This window comes from Scyliorhinus torazame, chromosome 11 (assembly GCF_047496885.1).
Source record: "Scyliorhinus torazame isolate Kashiwa2021f chromosome 11, sScyTor2.1, whole genome shotgun sequence".
In the NCBI taxonomy this organism is placed as follows: domain Eukaryota; kingdom Metazoa; phylum Chordata; class Chondrichthyes; order Carcharhiniformes; family Scyliorhinidae; genus Scyliorhinus; species Scyliorhinus torazame.
In genome coordinates, this window is record NC_092717.1 from 162,485,518 (window position 1) to 162,507,866 (window position 22,349).

Consider the following 22,349-nt stretch of genomic DNA (forward strand, 5'->3'; position numbering starts at 1 on the left):
AGGACTTTATGGAGCAGATGGGAGGAGTAGACCACTGGAGATTTAGTAGACCTAGGAGTATGGAGTTTTCGTTTTTCTCCTATGTCCACAAAGTCTATTCATGGATAGACTTTATTGTTTTGGGAAGGGCACTGATCCCGAAGGAGACGGGGATGGAGTATACGGCTATAGCTATTTCGGACCACGCTCCACATTGGGTGGACCTGGTGATAGGGGAGGAAAAAGAACAGCACCCACCCTGGAGAATGGACATGGGATTATTGGCAGATGAGGGGGTGTGTTTAAGGGTGAGGGGGTGTATTGAAAGGTACTTGGAACTCAATGACAATGGGGAGGTTCAGGTGGGAGTGGTCTGGGAGGCGTTGAAGGCTGCGGTTAGAGGGGAGCTGATATCTATCAGGGCACATAAAGGAAAGCAGGAGGGTAGGGAAAGGGAGCGGTTGTTGAAAGAACTTTTGAGGGTGGACAGGCAATATGCGGAGGCACCGGAGGAGGGACTGGAAAGGGAAAGGCAAAGGCTATATGTAGAATTTGACTTGTTGACTACGGGTAAGGCAGAGGCACAATGGAGGAAGGCACAGGGTGTACAGTACGAATTTGGGGAGAAGGCGAGCAGGTTGCTGGCCCACCAACTGAGGAAAAGGGGAGCAGCGAGGGAGATAGGGGGGGTGAGAGATGAGGAGGGAGAGATGGAGCGGAGAGCGGAGAGAGTGAATGGAGTGTTCAAGGCATTTTATGAAAGATTATATGAAGCTCAGCCCCCGGAAGGGAAGGAGAGAATGATGTGCTTTCTGGATCAGCTGGAATTTCCTAAGGTGGAGGAGCAGGAGAGGGTGGGACTGGGAGCGCAGATTGAGACGGAGGAAGTAGTGAAAGGGATTGGAAGCATGCAGGCGGGGAAGGCCCCGGGACCAGACGGATTCCCAGTGGAATTCTATAGGAAATATATGGACTTGCTGGCCCCGCTACTGATGAGAACCTTTAATGAGGCTAGGGAAAGGGGGCAGCTGCCCCCGACTATGTCAGAGGCAACAATATCGCTACTCCTAAAGAAGGAAAAAGACCCGCTGCAATGCGGGTCCTATAGGCCCATTTCCCTCCTGAATGTGGATGCTAAGATTCTGGCCAAGGTAATGGCAACGAGGATTGTGTCCCGGGGGTGGTTCATGAGGACCAAACTGGGTTTGTGAAGGGAAGACAGCTGAACACAAATATACGGAGGCTGCTAGGGGTAATGATGATGCCCCCACCAGAGGGGGAAGCGGAGATAGTGGTGGCGATGGATGCCGAGAAAGCATTTGACAGAGTGGAGTGGGATTATTTGTGGGAGGTGCTGAGGAGATTTGGCTTTGGAGATGGGTATATCAGATGGGTACAGTTGCTGTATCGGGCTCCGATGGCGAGCGTGGTCACAAATGGACGGGAGTCTGATTACTTTCGGCTCAATAGAGGGACGAGGCAGGGATGTCCTCTGTCCCCGTTATTGTTTGCATTGGCGATTGAGCCCCTGGCCATAGCATTGAGGGGTTCCAGGAAGTGGAGGGGAGTACTCAGGGGAGGAGAAGAACACCGGGTATCTTTATATGCGGATGATTTGTTGTTGTATGTGGCGGACCCGGCGGAGGGGATGCCAGAGATAATGCGGATACTTGGGGAGTTTGGGGATTTTACAGGGTATAAATTGAACATGGGGAAAAGTGAGTTGTTCATGGTGCATCCAGGGGAGCAGAGCAGGGAAATAGAGGATTTACCGTTGAGGAAGGTAACAAGGGACTTCCGGTACTTGGGGATCCAGATAGCCAAGAATTGGGGTACATTACACAGGCTAAATTTAACGCGGTTGGTGGAATAGATGGAGGAGGACCTTAAGAGATGGGACACGGTGTCCCTGTCACTGGCAGGTAGGGTGCAGGTGGTTAAAATGGTGGTCCTCCCGAGATTCCTTTTTGTGTTTCAGTGCCTCCCTGTGGTGGTCACGAAGGCTTTTTTCAAGAGAATCGAGAAGAGTATTATGAGTTTTGTGTGGGCCGGGAAGACCCCGAGAGTGAGGAGGGGATTTTTGCAGCGTAGTAGGGACAGGGCGGGTTGGCACTACCGAGCCTAAACGACTATTACTGGGCCGCCAATGTTTCAATGGTGTGTAAGTGGATGGGAGAAGGGGAGGGAGCGGCGTGGAAGAGATTGGAGAGGGCGTCCTGCAGGGGGACTAGCCTACAAGCAATGGTGATGGCGCCGTTGCCGTTCTCACCGAAGAAATACACCACAAGCCCGGTGGTGGTGGCTACATTGAAAATTTGGGGGCAGTGGAGACGGCATAGGGGAAAGACTGGAGCCTCGGAGCGGTCCCCGATAAGAAATAACCATAGGTTTGTTCCGGGGAGAATGGATGGGGGATTTGGAGCATGGCAAAGAGCTGGGGTAGTACAATTGAGAGATCTGTTCGTAGATGGGACGTTTGCGAGTCTGGGTGCGCTGATGGAAAAATATGTGTTGCCCCAAGGGAATGCATTTCGGTATATGCAACTGAGGGCTTTCGCGAGGCAACAGGTGAGGGAATTCCCGCAGCTCCCGACGCAGGGGGTGCAGGATAGAGTGATCTCAGAGACATGGGTGGGGGATGGTAAGGTGTCAGACATATATAGGGAAATGAGGGACGAGGGGGAGATCATGGTAGATGAGCTGAAAGGGAAATGGGAAGAAGAGCTGGGGGAGGAGATTGAGGAGGGGCTGTGGGCTGACGCCCTACGTAGGGTAAACTTATCGTCATCGTGTGCCAGGCTAAGCCTGATACAATTCAAGGTTGTACACAGGGCGCATATGACTGGAGCACGGCTCAGTAAATTTTTTGGGGTAGAGGATAAGTGTGAGAGGTGCTCGAGAAGCCCAGCGAATCACACCCACATGTTCTGGTTATGCCCGGCACTACAGGGGTTCTGGGTGGGGGTGGCAAAGGTGCTTTCGAAGGTGGTGGGGGTCCGGGTCGAACGAAGCTGGGGGTTGGCTATATTCGGGGTTGCAGAAGAGCCGGGAGTGCAGGAGGCGAGAGAGGCTGATGTTTTGGCCTTTGCGTCCCTAGTAGCCCGGGGCAGGATATTGTTAATGTGGAAGGAAGCCAAGTGGGTGTGGAGACCTGGATAAACGACATGGCAGTGTTTATAAAGTTAGAACGGATCAAGTTCGTATTGAGGGGTTCGGCTTAGGCCAGGCGGTGGCAACCGTTCGTCGACTACCTCACAGAAAGATAGAGGGAATGGAAAAGAAGAAGACAACAGCAGCAACCCAGGGGGGAGGGGAGGGGAACCGGACAGACTCTCAGGGATGTCATTGTATATGTATAGACACTTGTTATAGGTAATGTATATTGGATTGTTGGATTGTATCTTTGAAGAGTAACTATTTTTGACAAGGCAGTTGCCACTCAGTTTTGTTTATGTTTCTGTTTATATATTATTTATTTATTTGTTTAAAATTGGCCACGGTTATTTATATTGCTTTGTTGTTGTTCAAAAGAAAAACTATGTACTGTTATGTTTGGCCACAAAATACTGAATAAAATATATTTTTTAAAATATATACAAGGCAGGAGGGAGATGATATCCCGCTGTGATGTGCTCTGGTGCTCCTCAGTTTATGCCAAGTCTGCCTCCTGTCTTTCTGCTTAGTGCTCACACCCATCCTCTGGAGGAAGGACCACTTTGCCTGACATGAACAACTGACTTGAGGTTGACCACCTGGGTAAAGTGGCAGTGGATCCCACCTCTGCGGCGCAGACCAACCTCGCTGTCGGTGACTGCTCTCTCCTTGGTTAACCCCGTGATCTCCAAGACCCGTTCCTCATAGGGGGTGAGGACTCTGATATCTGGAGCTCCGCTGTCCCTCTGGGCCGTGTCACGCTTTTTATGGGCTAATTTCTCCTGCTGGAACAGAGAGGAGGCATTGTGAACTACACACTTGATGTATCCGGGGAGGGGGATCTGTCGTGTTGGGTGTTCCGATACACAAATGAACCAACACGGTTGTAGATGGTACAACTCTGTTTTATTGTTCTGTACAATAATAACTATTAACTTCTGGCTGAGGTTCGTACTTCACCAGTTAACCTGTGGACCCAGCCCTTGCACTATCTTAGTGAGGCACTTAGCGCATGGTGTATGTCTGAGTGGCATTCTGTGAGCTCTGTGCTCTGAGATATCTCCTGGTAGAATGAGCGGGAACTGTGGTGTTCCCTGTTTTATAGTGCGTGTGCTCTCACTGGTGATTGGCTGCGATGTTGTGTGTGTGCTGGTTGGTCCAACTACCTGTCCATCAGTGTGTGTGTGTGATTGCACCATGATATGTTAATATGGATATCATGACATCCCCCCTTTTCACAAGGATATGTGCCTACATGGTAATAAATATTGGTGTGTACTGAGTGCATCTGAGTATGTGTGTGCAATATTTACAAGATGTACATGAGGCGAAACGATATACAGAGGAAGGTGCCAGGTGCAACAGAGAAACGAGGTTGTACCACGAACAAAACAAGTGCAATCAGCAAACAACGAAAGAGAACTTCTGGAACAACAAGAAAGAAACACGTTAACAGTATTGCAAAACAATTCAGTGAGTCCACTGTGCTAACAGGCTCATAAGTCAAGTCTATCAGGTGGGCGACGAATTTGGGTTGACCGCCTCAAGGGTGGGTCAGGATCCACCGGCTGAGGAATGGGCCTGGCCACGGGCGAGAGAGGAATAGGCAGAGTGGCAGGAAGCTCAACAAAGTCGACATCAGGGACAACAGGAGGGCGTGGCACCGGTGCATGATCACGCAGCGAGCGCGGAAGCAGCCGAAGGGCCCGCCGATTACGCCGGCGAATGGAGCCATCAGGCAGGTGAACCAGGAACGAGCGGGGAGCCACGTGGCGGATAACCTCGGCGGTTGCCGACCAGCCACCCTCCGGTAGGTGTATGCGGACGTTGTCTCCAGGCGCCAGGGCAGGAAGGACAGTTGCCCGAGCGTCATGTGCCACCTTCTGCTGAGCACGCTGCTGTCGCATCCTTTGCAGTACTGGAGCATGGTCGGGTTTAGGAACATGAATGGACGGCACAGTGGTCCTGAGGGTGCGACCCATCAACAGCTGGGCTGGCGAGAGACCCGTGGACAGTGGGGCCGAGCGATAGGCCAGCAGGACTAAACAGAAGTCAGATCCGGCATCAGCAGCCTTGCAGAGGAGCTGCTTCACGATATTGACGCCCTTTTCCGCCTTGCCATTCGACTGGGTATGCAAAGGACCGGACGACACGTGTGTGAAGTTGTATGAAGTGGCAAAAGAAGACCATTCTTGGCTCGCAAAACAGGGCCCGTTGTCAGACATGACGGTGAGCGGAATTCCATGGCGAGCGAAAGTTTCTTTGCATGCTCGGATGACAGCTGATGATGTCATGTCGTGCAGGCGTATGACCTCCGGATAATTGGAAAAATAGTCAATTAGAATGACGTAGTCCCTGCCGAGCGGATGAAAGAGGTCCACACCCACCTTTGCCCAGGGGACGTGACCAACTCATGGGGCTGAAGTGTCTCAGGGGGTTGCGCCGGCTGAAACCTTTGGCAGGTGGGGCAGTTGAGCACCATGTTGCCGATGTCGTCGCTGATGCCCGGCCAGTACACAGCTTTTCAGGCCCTCCACCTGCACTTTTCAACTCCGAGATAGCCTTTGTGCAGTTGTTCGAGGACAAGCCGGTGCATGCTGTGTGGGATCACAATCGGGTCCAACTTTAGGAGGACACCATCAATGACGGCCAAGTCGTCCCGGACATTGTAGAATTGTGGGCACTGCCACTTGAACCACCCTTCCGTCATGTGGCGCATTACACGCTGTAGAAGGGGGTCAGTCGCAGTCTCACGGCGAATGTGGGCCAGACGTGCGTCAGTAGCCGGCAGATTGGCCGATGTGAAGGCTACTTGTGCGTCGACCTGACAAACGAACCCCTTGGATTCGGGCGGTGTGTTCACTGCCCTGGACAGAGCATCCGCGATGATGAGGTCCTTTTCCGGGGTGTAGACAAGTTGGAAGTCGTACCTCCGGAGCTTGAGCAGAATGCGCTGGAGGCGAGGGGTCATCTCGTTGAGGTCCTTCTGAATGATGCCGACCAGGGGGCGATGGTCGGTCTCCACAGTGAACTGCGGAAGACCATATACATAATCGTGGAATTTGTCGATGCCGGTTAACAAACCCAGGCACTCCTTTTCAATCTGCGCATAGCGCTGTTCTGTGGGGGTCATGGCCCACGAGGCATAGGTGACTGGGGCCCCTGATGCAGTGTTGTCCCGTTGCAGGAGTACCGCCCCAATGCTGGACTGGCTGGCGTCAGTCGAGATCTTTGTGTCCCGAGTGGTATCGAAAAACGCCAATGTCGGGGCAATGGTGAGCTTGATCTTGAGCTCCTCCCATTCACTCTGGTGTGCGGGCAGCCACTGGAATTCCGTTGTCTTCTTGACCAGGTGGCGAGGAGCCCTTGTGTGCGAGGCAAGGTTGGGAATAAACTTCCCCAGGAAGTTGACCATCCCGAGAAAGCGCAGCACTGCCTTCTTATCTGCCGGCTGCTGCATGGCTGCAATAGCTGCCACTTTGTCGGCATCCGGCCGCACCCCTGACCAGGAGATGTGGTCCCCCAAAAACTTTAGCTCAGTCTGGCCAAAAGAGCACTTGGCTCGGTTGAGGCGCGAGCCCTGATCTTGTATCCGTGTAAAGACATGCTGGAGACGACTGATGTGCTCCTGTGGTGTGGTGGACCAGATGATAACGTCGTCAACATAGATGCATACCCCTTCGATGCCCTCCATCATCTGTTCCATGATGCGATGAAACACCTCGGAGGCCGAGATGATGCCAAACGGCATCCTATTGTAGCAGTATCTGCCAAAGGGAGTGTTGAAAGTGCACAGCTTCCTGCTGGACTGATCCAGTTGAATCTGCCAAAAAGCCTTTGAGGCATCAAGCTTGGTGAATATTTTTGCTCGAGCCATTTCGCTCGTGATTTTGTCCCGTTTGGGTATGGGGTAGTGTTCCCTCATGATGTTGTTGTTGTTCTGGTCTTTCAGGTCGATGTAGATCCGGTGCTCGCCGGAGGGCTTTTTTACGCACACCATGGAGCTGACCCATGGCGTTGGCTCCGTGACCCGGGAAAGCAGTCCTTGGTCCTGCAGCTGCTGCTTGAGGCGGTCCTTGAGTGGTGCTGGGACTCTACGAGGTGCGTGAATGACCGGGGTAGCGTCCGGTTTGAGCTGTATTCTGTATGTGTAGGGCAGTGTGCCCATGCCCTCGAAAACCTCCTGGTTGTGGGCGAGGAGTGAGTGGAGCTGCGCCCTAAAGTCTGCATCCGGGAAATCGGACGTGCCTTCTGAAGACAGAGTGTGTACCCGCTGAACGAGGTGGAGGATCTTGCACGCCTGTGACGAATGTGAGATAAAATAGTTACTTTCGAGATATTAGTTAATGTAATGTGGAAATAAGCCACTTTGATTCTGGCAAGTAGAGACAAAGGATTTTAGACCGCATGGAAAAAAGCAGGAAGAGGCGTGTCTATGAGAGTGATGCTGAATTGATAGGGGCCGGAGAAAGGGATTGGAAGTGAGCCAATCAGAATAGATCAAACAAGTCAGGAGGGACATAGGATGACCTATGGGTGTCGAGTATGTGAAACTTGATGCCATTTGAATGTATCAGTACTGATCTCTTTGTCTGGGACATTCACTTAGTTCCCGGGGCTGCAGAGAGCAACATGTTATCTGTATCACTGTGAACTAGGTAGCTTGCAAGCTGAATAAAATAACTAATGTTATACCTGCAAATCCATCTCGACTTTTATTGAGGCCAGACTGATGGATAAAGAAATTTGGGATTCAACAATTGGTGCCGAAAACTGGGATTTCTCAGGGCGATACTGGTCCAACTGCGAAATCAGAATTAGACTGATTATGAACAGGAGGATGGGGAACGAGGGCCCTCAATGCAGAACTGGCAAATGACCGCGCATTGATTGTTCCCCTCTTCTTATCGTCTGATTAGTCTGGTCACTCGCGGTTGGCACAGAAAGACCGCCTCGACGAAATCACAGGTCAGTCTGGGGATTAGCATTTTAATTGATGGGATTTCATTTGTGAGTTAATTCGGCTGGGGTAGGCTATATTGTTGATGGGACATTTAAAACTATAAATGGTTCAACTTCATTTGTGAGTTAATTCGGCTGGGGTAGGCTATATTGTTGATGGGACATTTAAAACTATAAATGGTTCAACTTCATTTGTGAGTTAATTCGGTTGGGTTAGGTTATGGGAGGTCGATGCGACATTTGAAATTGAAAATGGTTCACCTCCATGTGTGTGTGTGTTAAAAATATAGTTGATTAAGCTAAAATTTTCTCCTTGGACTGTAGTGGCGAAAAACGCAGTTCCGAGGACTAGTTGAGATTATGGGGAATTCCTTGGATTGCACAAATGATCCAGGCATGCCACTGCAAATATTATGTGATAAGTATCCGGACAAAGCGAAGGATTTTAGAAAATTGTCAGCACAGTTAAGAACTAAAATGGGAGATTAATGGCCACTAGGGGGCACCAAAGACCTAGAAATGGTTAAGAAAATCCAGGGACAAATTTGGAGAAAAAATCAAAGTATGAAAGCTAAAGAATTAATTGGATTATGGAGGCAATATTGTCCAGAGGAAAGAGATAAGATTATGTTGTCTAGCTGGCAGGACAATGCCCTTAAAATGGGGATTCCAATTAGTGAACAGAGTAACCAAAAAACATTACAGATCTTGAAAAAGGAATGTGCATTTAAAAAAAGAGCAAGTAGAGACAGGAAAGACACGGGTCAAACAAGAGATGAGCTACGTAGTTCAATGGCTGGCCTTGAATTGACAGAAAAAGAAAAATTCAATAATTTTGAAAAGTCAGTAAAAGTTCCGTCTGCACCCATAGCATGGTCTGCGCTCATTCCAGAACCACCAGAGTACAATAATATATATCCAGTCATTGTTCCCCAGATTCCAAATATGCCAGAAACTCTAGCCCTTTTGGATGATAGTGTGGGTGATAGTGTGGGTCCTGATTTACCAACTTCACGACCAGAAGAGCAAAAGGAACTCTGTCCCACAAGCCCAGTTAGCTCTAGGACAAGATCGTGGACAGCGAGAGAGGGGCTTGACCCTCACCAGAAACAATTAAGCATATCACCTAAGTCTCTCCAAACTAAGGAGAAACCACAAGATTCGGGAACAAAGGAAGCTGAAACAACTTCTTTTGAAGAGAAAGAACTCCCCCTAGTGACAGGGAGAGACGTTGAAGTCTTGGAACAACCAGGGGAAATAGCTAGAGTGCCCTCTGGTGACATTCGGAGACAGTTACCGATTAGGAAGATGCGAAACCCCGACGCAGTGACTGCGGGAGCGAACCCCACGATAGACGTTTACTTCCCATGGACACCCAGTGAGATGATGGCTATTATGGCTACAATCCCAGATAGAAAAAAATCTCCTGCTGCCTTCGTGGATTCCTTGAGAACTACCATCTCAATTTATCAAGCTGATTCAAGGGACCTCTGGGCCCTAGTCCAGCAGATTTTAACCCCAGCAGAGTACCGCAATTATCTTAACCACCTGAATTATGCTAGTCATGCCGCACTTCAGCAGGCCTATGCGTTAGACGACGATAGAAGGACACAGATCCTGAATGCGTTGAATAGCACATTTCAAAGGCCCATAAATCTTTCTGTTATCTTAGACCTAAAACCTAAGAAGATTGAAGAGCCAGAGGAATTTCTGGAGCGTTTTAATGAAATCTACCGTGGGCAATCAGGCGACTTGCTGTATCAAAATGGTCAGAATTCCCCTCAATATTGTGCTATGTTAATGCATTGCCTACCACCTTCTGTGGTTACTGCTGTGAAATGTAATAACATGAATTGGACAGAGAACGACCCTTCCCAGATGGCAAGGGCAGTCAAATTTTATTGGAAGGCGGGTGTAGGCCAAGAAGGAGGCTCAGTTACAAAGGTTAAGACTGAGTATGTAATGAAAAAGGATGATTGGCGATCCCAACAAGCGGCAGAAATGGTAGTTTACCAGCAGGAGCCCCAATATAGTGACTTTGGGTGGGTGGATCAGCGAGGGGGAGGATACCAAACCCACCCAAAGGGACCCTCACCCCCTTTTTATGGCCCACCAAACGAATCAACAGCTCTACAACCGCAGCCCCCTCTGAGGGGCCATTGGTCTACTGGAAGAAGAGGACGGGGCAGAAATAGAGGGAGTAATGCATGTTTTAATTGCGGCCGTGTAGATCACTGGCAACAGGAATGCCCCTTTAAAAGACAGGCAGTAGAAGGAGATTATCCGACCCAAAGGAAAGGGTACCCACCAAGGGAGGGAAGACGAGATACACTGACTTCTCCCAGGAAAACCCTTTCCCAACACAGGATTGACTAGCTAATTTAGCTATAAGGACTCTCCAATTGGACAGGGAACCTATTATCTCTCTGCAGATAGGAGATCAACATCACTCATTTGTAATCGACACCGGGGCAGCCATGTCTTCTGTGCAATCAGCACTTAAATTACCATTATCCGACCACACGCAGCAATTGTCAGGGTTCCAAGGACAGGTGTGTGAGTATCCTATTTCTGAACCTGTGACAGTCACTTACGAGAATAAGTCTGCAGAGCATCAGTTTGTAGTGACTACTGGATTAGACTGTAACTTGTTGGCCCGAGATTTACTGTGTATCTTCCAGCTACAGCTAGAATGCGGAGATGAGGGGGTAACGGTTACATCATGGAGGATGAGACAACAGTGCTATATTTCTATCACCCCCCCAGTGGTGGACGTTAGACGTTGAACAGTCACTGCATCACGTTACCCTGGCCTATGACAGAACTGGACGAAACAGGGAGTTGGAGGACAAATACCGGCCATTACTTGAGACCGAATGGCCAGTCAAGGTTACAGCCACAGTCACGGGGAAAGAAGGTACAGCCGATTTTGTTACAATATCACCACATTTATGGCCACAGTCAGCTTTAGTAAGCCCTCATATTACACGTCAGGTCCATGACCAGTACCATGCCAGGGATATGGGGCGAATGGTCAGGAGGGCAGTGGATCATTCGGATCCAACAGACTACGCACTTCAAGTCATGCCGGACGGCACTACCATAAAATATTTTGAGGTCCCTGAAACGATTAACACTCGACTGCAGCATCATAGGGGACATGATGTGTTGGAATATGTCAATCCACAGGTCTGGGCGGAATACCCATCACAAGTGGGAAAGACAAATGTTACACCTATTAAGGTGATGATTAAGGATCATGTAAAGCTACCTTCCATTCGACAATACCCCCTGAAATCTCAAGCTGCTCCATCAATAGATAAATTAATTCAAGAGCTGTTGAAACAGGGTATTTTGGTCCCTTGCCAATCAGAATGTAACACCCCCATACTTGCTGTGCCTAAACCAGCCAAACCAGACCAGTAGTGATTAGTACAGGATTTACGTTCAATTAATGCCATCGCACAGCCGTTACATGCTCTCGTCCCTAACCCTGCCCACATACGGCTCAAATTCCAGCTCAAGCCCGGGTCTTCGCCGTAATTGACCTTCAGCACGCCTTCTTTGCCCTCCCACTTGCGACTGAAAGTCAATATTTGTTTGCCTTCACTTACAATGGACAGCAGTATACCTGGACCCGACTGCCACAGGGGTTCGTCAATTCACCTACACTCTTCTCCAGATGTCTGCAGACCTAACTCCAGGACTTGACATTGGAGCATGGTTCCACTCTAGTGCAGTATGTAGATGACGTATTGGTGGCAAGTCCTGACGAGCCCAGTAATAGGGATGATGTGATCCAATTATTGAACCACCTATCCTCGTTGGGTTATGTTGTTTCACAAGCAAAGGTCTTGGTGGCTCAGAGAAAACTTAAGTTCTTAGGAGTTTTACTTACAGCCACAGAAAGAAGTCTCGAACCCAGTAGGATTGAACCAATATGCCAATTCCCCGTCCCTACAATAGCCAAGGAGGTTCGTCATTGGCTGGGTATGATGAATTATTGTCGGCAGTGGATACCAAACATCGCTGTCTATACAAAGCTGCTGACGCCTTACACTAGTAAAGAGGGAAACTTTATTCTCACCACCGAGGCACTCGAGGCCTTCCATTGCCTGAAGCAGGCCTTGCTACAAGCACCGGCCCTCGGTAGGCCCCTATACGACCGACCATTCCAGATATACTGTACTGTTCTGGAAGGATGTTCAACAGCGGTACTCACCCAGCAACATGGGGACAAGCACCGGCCCGTAGCATATTACTCTTCCAAACTCGACCCAGTGGCGTTGGGCCACCCTGTTTGCACCCAGATCTTGGCAGCGATATACAATAGTTTGCAGGCTGCTGCCAACATCACTCTCCAACAGGATATTACGGTGTATAGCTCCCACTCGGTAATCGCACTATTGGGGCAACTGCAGACTCAGCATCTTACCGCAGCTCGTCAGAATAGGTATGAGATATACCTTTTGAACAATCCACGTCTGACATTTAAATACTGTACCACTATCAATCCAGTCTGTTTTCTTAGCGGTCCCCCTGTCCATGAGGACGCGTCTGGTCACGACTGTTTAGCCTTGATTCAGGAAACTACAACAATAAGGGACGATCTGAGTGATATTCCGTTAGAACAACCTGACATGATTATGTATGTTGATGGCAGTGCATTAGTCAGCCCCACTGGCCGGAGACTGTCCGGTTATGCAATCATAGATCAGGATGGTCTGATTCTAGAAGCGGCAGCTTTCCAGACCCCTTATTCAGCTCAACAAGCCGAACTTTTTGCCCTCACCCGTGCATGTATACTTGGGGGAGATCGCCGGGTAAATATCTACACTGACTCCCGATATGCTTTCGGGGTAGTTCATGACTTCGGACAACTCTGGAAGAATAGGGGATTCCTTACCTCGGCAGGCACAGAAATATCCAACCGGGGTTTAGTTAATGACCTACTGCAGGCCCTCCTTATGCCCGCGCAGATTTCCGTTATTAAATGCGCTGCCCACACGAATGGTACAACCCCAGTTGACGTTGGTAATGAACGAGCAGATTGTGCAGCGCGAACAGCCGCGCAAATTCAGCAAGTGATGGTGCCTAAGATGTTAAGTCAGACTAAACGATCTACTATAAATATGTCTGCTTCTGACAAGTCAATGCCAACCATCCAAGACGTCATAAGGTTACAGGAGGACGCTCCTGAGAGTGATAAACAAATGTGGAAACGGTTAGGTTGTACATATGATTCTGTTTCCTCTTTATGGACCACGCCTGCACATCAGACTTGTATGTCTGATGTGCTGGCTTTATGGGTCATTGAATGTGTACACTTTGCAACTCATTGTGGGGCTCTCGGGACTAGTGATTTGTTGCTGGACACTTGGTGGCACCCTAAAATGCAGGGGTTGGCCCAAAGTATCAGTAATCGGTGTTTGATTTGTCAGCAATATAACACCGGAAAAAGTATCCCTTGTGGGATGGGGCAAACCCCGTTGCCCAGTGGTCCCTTTGAGACGCTCCAAATGGATTACATTGAGTTGGAAAGGTGTCAATGTTATAAATATGTTTTGGTCATTGTGGATGTGTTCAGCAGATGGGTCGAGGAGTATCCGACTATCGATAATAAAGCTGCTACTGTGGTTAAAGTCTTGATGAGGGAAATCATTCCCCGGTACGGTATACCAGCTCAGTTAAGTTCTGATAATGGGCCTCATTTTATTGGACAAATTAACAAGGAGTTTTGCTCCCAGTTGGGCATACGCCAGCAGTTACACTGTGCTTATAGACCGCAGGCGGCCGGGTTGGTTGAGAGACACAATCAGACCCTCAAAACTAAATTGGCTAAATTAAGAGCAGACACGGAACTGACACGGCTTAAGTTGCTCCCCGTTCCCCTCTTCAAGCTGCGGGTTACACCTGCGGGACCGGCCCGGCTCTCTCCCGCCGAGATTCTTTATGGCAGGCCTCTTAGAACTCCCTGGAGCCTGCAGGTTCCCAGACTGGTTCAGTTTCATCAGATGACTGAAGAGATGACCACCTATGTTCTAGCCCTCACGCAAGTGCTCAAGGAACTCCATGGCCAGGTCCACGCGGCTCACCAGCCATCGCCCCCAGTACCTAGCTCACTTTCAGTCCAGCCCGGTAGTTATGTCATGGTCAAAAATTGGACTAGGAAGGGGTCGGAGCCGCGATGGGACGGGCCCTTCCAAGTTCTCCTTACCACCCCCACAGCAGTTAAAGTGGAGGGGCGAAGTGCTTGGGTCCACCTACATCACTGTAAATTGAGTCCATCTCCACTACTGTAAAAGGTCGGATACTAACCTGCCTCCCTTCTCCAGTGCTATTTTACAGGTGTGGAGCATGATGGAGTGGCTACGCATCGTCTGTATGATATTTGGCCTCACTTCGCTTGGCGTGTTATTGGCGATGGACATGGAAAAGGGGAATATTATGTATCTGTGTAGCCCCAACCAATCTACAAGGATACATCACCTATGCAAAGGTGGTGTTCTTCGCTGCCCCCATATACGAGGACATGGTATCGACTCATGGAAGGTCATCAAAGTTAAGGAGAATGCAGGAGTCATGAAGCAGTTGCACCGGTCCCGGCGATGGGAAGGGAACATTATATGGACATTGCCTTGTTTTTGGAATACATGTAAAATTGATTTTGGATGTGTTAAGAGTGGTACAATAAAGGTAAAATCAGGCTGTCAGAAGAGCGTAGGAAGAGGCTATGAGAAAGTGAAAGGGACTGGAGAGAGGACGGGGCGTATGAGAAGGGAAGTACAGCTAGAACATAGGTTACCGGGAGATACACTTAAGTTAATTAAAGGCCAAACTGAGGAAAACCCGGGTAGTATGAATCTCTTCTACCAGATTTACCACCGCTTGTATGGCCAGGGACGGGTTGTCTGCTACCCAAACCCCGCAGCGGTGTCTAGGTTATTTTCTGTTTCACCGCTTTGGGGCACTCCCCAAACGGTGGTTCATTGTCAGCATTCCGAGCCACTGCCCGATCAGGTCACTCTTCCTTACGATCCGGGTTCAGCACCACCGGCTATTTGCCTTCCCCTTCCTCGGGATAATTCCCATTCACAGTACGATAGGCTGCGACGGTGGAGGGCGAAGATACCTAGCCACATCACTCCCAATAGGGATTCCCGGTCGTACGAGAATTGCTTCAGCAGTGAAGGATACGGCTGTTTGCTGGTAGAGGTGGACACAAATATAACATGTCTGTTTCCCACCTGTACGGACAGGAGGTGCCATATCACCCAGGCGTCTGGCCAATGCGTTTGTTACAACACTTGCGTTCCATTGAACGCCGGCCTCCAGCTCCTTTGTGGCTGGGCGAATGTCTCTCATATCACTGTTGGGACTAGGGCTTTCCGCATTGCTGGGCGGCCCGAATGGGCATTTCAAAGTTGGATAAACTGGGCTACTGGGGGGTCCTTAAGCAACCGATATGCTGATTGTGATGCTAGCCTGCACACGGAGCAAGGATACTACTTTTTATTTAATGGTACAGCGACCAACGTTTTGTCACCCCCATTTCCCCGCCGAATTGCTATCGGGACTCTAGTCCCTATCACAGTCCCCTGCCCTTCAGCGTGGAACCTGCATAATCAGTTAGCACGCCGGGCAGTCTCTGCTGAATTTTGCGAGAACTGGAAAAAAACCTCAGGTTCTTGCACCCAACCGGGGCCACTCAGCCGGGTGGGGCATTCTGAGCGTATTGACACTGGGAGGTGTGGGGGGTTCCTTGGCTGTCAGTGATCGGAATTATTTTATTTGCGGCCTTACCATCTTGGGAAATGAAACCTTGGGAGCCCTCGGGGCAATAACCAAGGAGTTGTCTCAGCTACGGTTGTTTGCAATGCAGAACCGGTATGCTCTTGACTATCTTCTGGCCCGTGAGGGTGGGGTATGCGCCATAGTGCAGGGCAAGTGTATCATGGGAGTTCAAGACTTGACCGCTAACATCACTAAATTTATGGATCGCTTACGGGATCACTTGGACGGGATGCAGGATCCTGGCTCTTGGGGTAACTGGGGATTTGGAGGTTGGAAGGACTGGTTGATAAATATGGCCATGTATTTAGTGGTGGCTATCGGCTGCATCTTTGTGGGCCTGGCCATCCTTAAATGTGTGATGGGTAGAATGCGGGGTGCACTGGATCAGATCACCGCCAAAAAAAATGTAACTGTTAAAATCCATGAGGGTGAAGCAGATGAAGGGGGGCTAAGACAGGAATTGGAAATGCAGCGACGGATCTTTTTAGATGAGGAACCGTAGCTATGGATTGGATAGTTTGGTTATCATGGAATGATAAAAGGAGGGAATGACGAATGTGAGATAAAATAGTTACTTTAGAGATATTAGTTAATGTAATGTAGAAATAAGCCACTTTGATTCTGGCAAGTAGAGACAAAGGATTTTAGACCGCATGGAAAAAAGCAAGAAGAGGTGTGTCTATGAGAGTGATGCTGAATTGATAGGGGCCGGAGAAAGGGATTGGAAGTGAGCCAATCAGAATAGATCAAACAAGTCAGGAGGGACATAGGATGACCTATGGGTGTCGAGTATGTGAAACTTGATGCCATTTGAATGTATCAGTACTGATCTCTTTGTCTGGGACATTCACTTAGTTCCCGGGGCTGCAGAGAGCAACATGTTATCTGTATCACTGTGGACTAGGTAGCTTGCAAGCTGAATAAAATAACTAATGTTATACCTGCAAATCCATCTCGACTTTTATTGAGGCCAGACTGACGGATAAAGAAATTTGGGATTCAACACCTGTGGCCTAACAGAGTCCTTCGAGGATCCAACTATCTCAAAAGACAATGTGGCTTTATGTGAGTTGTGTGTAACCTCGAGCTGGCAGGGATAATGTTTCCGTTATAGTCAAGCAGCTGACAGTGGGATGGCAGAATCGGTGGTTTAACCTTCAAGGTCTGGAAGGCTGACCATGCAAGGAGATTGGCGGAGGCACCAGTGTCCAAGCGGAATGTGTTTGGTGATCGGTTGACCGTTAGGATGGCACACCACTCATTGCCCGGATCAATGCTGTGCACTGGTACCGGCTGGTGGTTTCGACTTGGGGACATCCGGTTCTTGTTTATTACCGCAACGCGGAAGGGTTCCCGGTCGTCGGTATCACCGGTCTGCATGTTGTCAGGGTATGACTCAGTGTCTGGGGTCTTAATGGCCCACACGTCCCTGCGAGGCTGGCGGAATTGCGGAGAGTTGGCAGGTTGAGCTGCTCGACAGCAGGCAGCGTAGTGGCCCATCCTGCCACAGCAGAGGCATTGTAGCGCTTTGGCCGGACATTGCCGCTTTAAGTGTGCGGATCCACAGTTGCCGCACGCCGTGACGTCATGGCGTTCGTTGCGTAGAGCGCGCCTGCGCATCCCGTCCCTCTGCGTCGACGTCCCCTCTTTTGGCGCAGCGGGAGGCCTCAGAAAGATCGCGAAATGGCCGCCTTCGTCCGGGCCACGGGCCGGGAGGAACTCGATCAACTGGACTCGCTCGGCCTCGTAGGACCTCTGCCGTGCCGATTCGGCCGCCTGGATTTGGGAGTGCCGGCTGGTCGCGTTTTCGTGGAGGACGCACGTCTCAATGGCAGTCGCTAGGGTGAGGTGCTTTATTTTGAGGAGCTGCTGGCGTAGGGTGTCCGAGGCGACCCCAAAAACTATCTGATCCTGAATCATGGAGTCGGAGGTGGCCTCATAGCCGCAGGACTGCGCGAGGATACGGAGGTGTGTCAAATAGGATTGAAAAGGCTCATCCTTACCCTGCAGGCGCTGCTGGAATAGGTACCTCTCGAAGCTCTCAGTAACTTCCACGCTGAAGTGTTCCTCAAATTTGATGACAGGATCTATGGCAGGTGGCATGTGTCGGCATTGCACCCATACATGGAGGGAATGTGTTGGGTATGCAGGGGCACAAGCGCAGTGATCAGATGTGGGGAGGGTGCGAGGTGCCCTGACTTGGCTCGGGGCAGTTGAATGTCTGGGTGAGTGTCAGGCGGAACTGACGCCAGGGGGCCAGTGTTCAGCTACCTTTGCAGCTCAGTGTAGGTCGTTGGTCTTCTTCCTGCACTGAATGGGGGTCCTCCTGGCCACACTGTCCGAACTGGTGGCTGCTGCCACTGCCATCCAGGCAGCATTGGCGGCCCTGCTGCTGGTCCTCTGACCCCCTCCAGGGGAACAGGATGTCCCGCCTCACCTCCAAGGCTTTCAGAAGCCTGGCCAGGTCTGCATCCCCAAAGTGTGGAGCAGGTCTGCGTCGTACCATGCTTGTGTGCTGACTAGGAGTGAGGTGTGAGAGTGTGTTTGAAAGCAGCTCCCCCTTGTTAACGGGGAGCTGTAGGCCGTGAGCCTGGCAGATCAACTGGTGGGACATCCAGTTCTGGCGTGAAGCTCGTGGGGGCTCATTTTTGGCACTAAGTGCCATTCGATACAGGCCACGATCTTGCTGATGCGACAGTCGGTAAACACCCAGGAAAACCTGCGCAAAATAACATTCTGAACCTTTTTTATTCAATTGCCCTCCATAGCTGTTACGATCCCAGTTGATGTTTTGACCTGACAGGATGATCCCAGAATGGAACTCTGGCTCAAAAGAATGTCACTTTTATTTTTCTTTATAAAATGTGGAGGAACAGAGTAACAGGACTGCTAATTCATTTCAACAACAAAAATTTATTATACATGAAAAATTTGGATTATGATAGAATACCCCTTTACTCCCCCCCCCCCCCCCCCACCTTTGCTGAACAATTATACACAAATATTAAGATTAACACAAATTACAAAGCTCATCTTAAGCTACAATGGTTTCATTAACACACAGTCCCTTTCAGCACACAGATTGGTTGCGGTAAAATATACACACGACATTCTGAACCCGAGTGAATGTCTATGGATCTCTCCTCAGAATCCTCCCCACCCCCAATATAAGAGTTTCCAAACTCCTCTCCCAAAACACGCTTTAACATCTTCTCTCACAATAATGCTTTCCCTTAGCAGGTTGCATTCTGAAATCCAGTCCAGGATTTCTAAATCAGTGATTTTTCCAAGTGGGGATCACGACCCGCAGATGGGCCGCCGGATGGTGTACAATCGGTCACCATAAGGTTCCCAAAATGATCCCCAAATATCGCCTGACCATGTTTACCGTTTTCTTTTTTAGTAAATTCTCGCTGCATTGGTGTATGACCGCACGGAGCTGATGTAGAGCCAGTGCCGTGGACCTCCTTGCCTCTCTGGGCCAGAGTGTATAGTTGGGCAGTTTGCAGTCAGAGAACTTAAATTCTCTTTAGGTGGCATTTCCTGCTACTGTTCAGCGCCAGGATCTGTGTTATTTCTTGAATTCAGTGTGGTATTTCTTGAGTTCAGTGTATCACTAACCAAACCCATGGGTCCTTTATCATTCTCTCAGTTAACCCGGACATAGAGCCTCCCCCACTCCTACAAGCCCATATATTTTCACTCCTTCCACTTCCAAAATGTCTCTCCACACCGGGGCTCTTGTCCTTCAAGAACGCTTCTTTTTTCCATCACATCCCCTGCCGCTATCCACCCCCTCTCCCCACGTACTCGTCCCCAATCATGCGTCTCTGCCGTGCGGCTATCTGGACTCCATCAGCTATGTGCCCAGCATTAGCATGCTTTGTCTGTTACTTAATTACCTGGGAAACGGTACTGACAGGCATCCAGTGACATTCTGTCTGACCGTGTTTTCATTTTAACAGTTCGGGTTCCTGTTTCTGAAGTGGGAGTTTTGAGTTTAATTTCCTATCAGAGGTTGTGTTGGTCACGTGAACATGATGCTGTTAAAACTGAAATATTGAGCCTGTTTAACTTTCCAGTGCAGTTTTCCAAATGTTAACAATGGGTGCAAAGAAATAAAATAATCAAATAATCCTGAGTTACACCCTTTAGCAAAGAGCTTTCGTAGGTCATTTGTCTACCTTCCCATCTGCAACCTTTAAACAGCCTGTCAGTATATTTTATGATAAAACTGTTCCCATCTGTACCCCTAAACCTTTTAAACATCATGTATGCCAAGTACAAAGGTGTGTGAGATTAAGGTAAAAGTATTCCCTTTAATGTGGTGGAATATTGAGCCTGTTTAACTTTCCAGTGCTTGCACGCAGTTTTCCAAATGTTAACAATGGGTGCAAAGAAATAAAATAATCAAATAATCCTGAGTTACACCCTTTAGCAAAGGGCTTTCGTAGGTCATTTGACTGCCTTCCCATCTTCAACCTTTAAACAGCCTGTCAGTATATTTCATGATAAAACTGTTCCCATCTGTACCCCTAAACCTTTTAAACAGCATGTATGCCAAGTACAAAGGTGTGTGAGATGAAGGTAAAAGTATTCCCTTTAATGTGGTGGAGATCATTGAAGTGTTTTTTTCACGGTCAATTTCATTGCCCGTTAACATTTTCTAGCTTGTTTGTACGCCTAGAAGCCTAAAAGCCTTGAACTGCATCGTTTACATTCAATTTCATTTTGCAAGCTTTCTGATTGCCAGGTTCAGGCAGTATCAAAGCGAGGATTAAGATTGTCTATATATAACTCTACAGAGATTCATTAACTCAAAAGAGCAGCTGTTTTTCTAACCGCAGTTTTATTTAAGAGGGAGCCTGGGGGGTGGGGGAAATGAGGGGGGAGCTGAAAGACAGAACCTTGCCAGTGATCAGGGCAGGGTCTTGCCTGCGATCTGGGAGTGTAAGGGGCTGCAGCACCGTTCTGAGATTGTGGCGCCCTTTAACAATTGCATCCCAGTCTCTGAGGACTGGTTCCTGTCAGAGAGATTAGGTCCCACCCCTCTCAGGTCCAGTAGGAACTCCAGTGTACCATTGAATGACATTGAAGGTAACATTTTTCTAAGTGCCATTGAATGCCATGTTTTGGTCGCTCCTAGAGTCAAAGGGAATCACTCTGGGTGTCCAGCTGGCAGGAGCACTTAGTCTCCACTCGGGATAATCATGTACCTGGTTATTGCAATTTTCTCATTAATTCAGAACACTGTTTATTTTTCCTTGAATTCTTCTGAACAAAAGATTGGTCTCTGTTCTCTTAACTTCAATAATCTTAAGATTTTCTTTGTGCCCCAATTCCCTGATTATTTGGACAATAATTTGTTCTTTAGGACGCCTTCCACTTTGCAGCTTCCATCCTGCCCAGCCTTTCTTCTGGCAGAGTGAGAGATGTTTGCTACCCGGTGTCCTGTCTCCATCTGCAATATATCCAGCTAAAAGTAAGATAAGAAACTTTTTCTATTAAACGGCCTCCAGTTGTTAAGCAACACCAGCATACTTCTGGTGGTCTATTTACTCTTCACACCATAGCCCTCTCTAAGCACAATAGAATCACAGCTGGAATTGAAACCAACCCCCACACAAACACCTTTGTCCAGCATGAATCTAACTATATAGGTTTTACTCTTGCAGGCACAGAAATATTAAATTAAACACACTTAAAACTATACCTTATTTCTAATGTTTACCAATACAAAAATTACCTTTGTTTTCCTAACATGACACAGATTTCGTTAGACAATGGCACATGGATACATCATCCTTGTTGTTTGATCAATAGGCCAGCTAGTTGAGATAAATGTGGATGAGCAACCCGGGAGTAATAGAACATAGAACATAGAATATTACAGCGCAGTACAGGCCCTTCGGCCCTCGATGTTGTGCCGACCTGTGAAACCACTCTAAAACCCATCTACACTATTCCCTTATCGTCCATATGTCTATCCAATGACCATTTGAATACCCTTAGTGTTGGCGAGTCCACTACTGTTGCAAGCAGGGCATTCCACACCCTTACTACTGAATATGATACGGATTTAGGTCTAAACAGGAAAAGAAAAACTTAAACAAAGACAAGGGGGATATATCTTCCGGTCCCGCCCACAACAACTTGATGGACCATTTAAAGATCCATTGACCTGGATGGAGTTTCTCATCGCTGGTCAGGCGCGACCCGAAAATCCCACCCACGGGTTTCATTTTCAAATGGGGCTGATTTTAGGAAGTTGGGGGAGTGAATTAGCTGAGATAAGCTGGAAAGAAAAATTAGCACACAGGGTTATAAACCAACAATAAAATATTTCCAGAAAGTAAATTAAAAGGTACAGAATAAATAGGTACTATTTCTAAAAAAGGAAACCATGTCCAACTTTAGATAACTGAAAAGATTAGAAACAAACTAAACACAAAGGCAAAGGG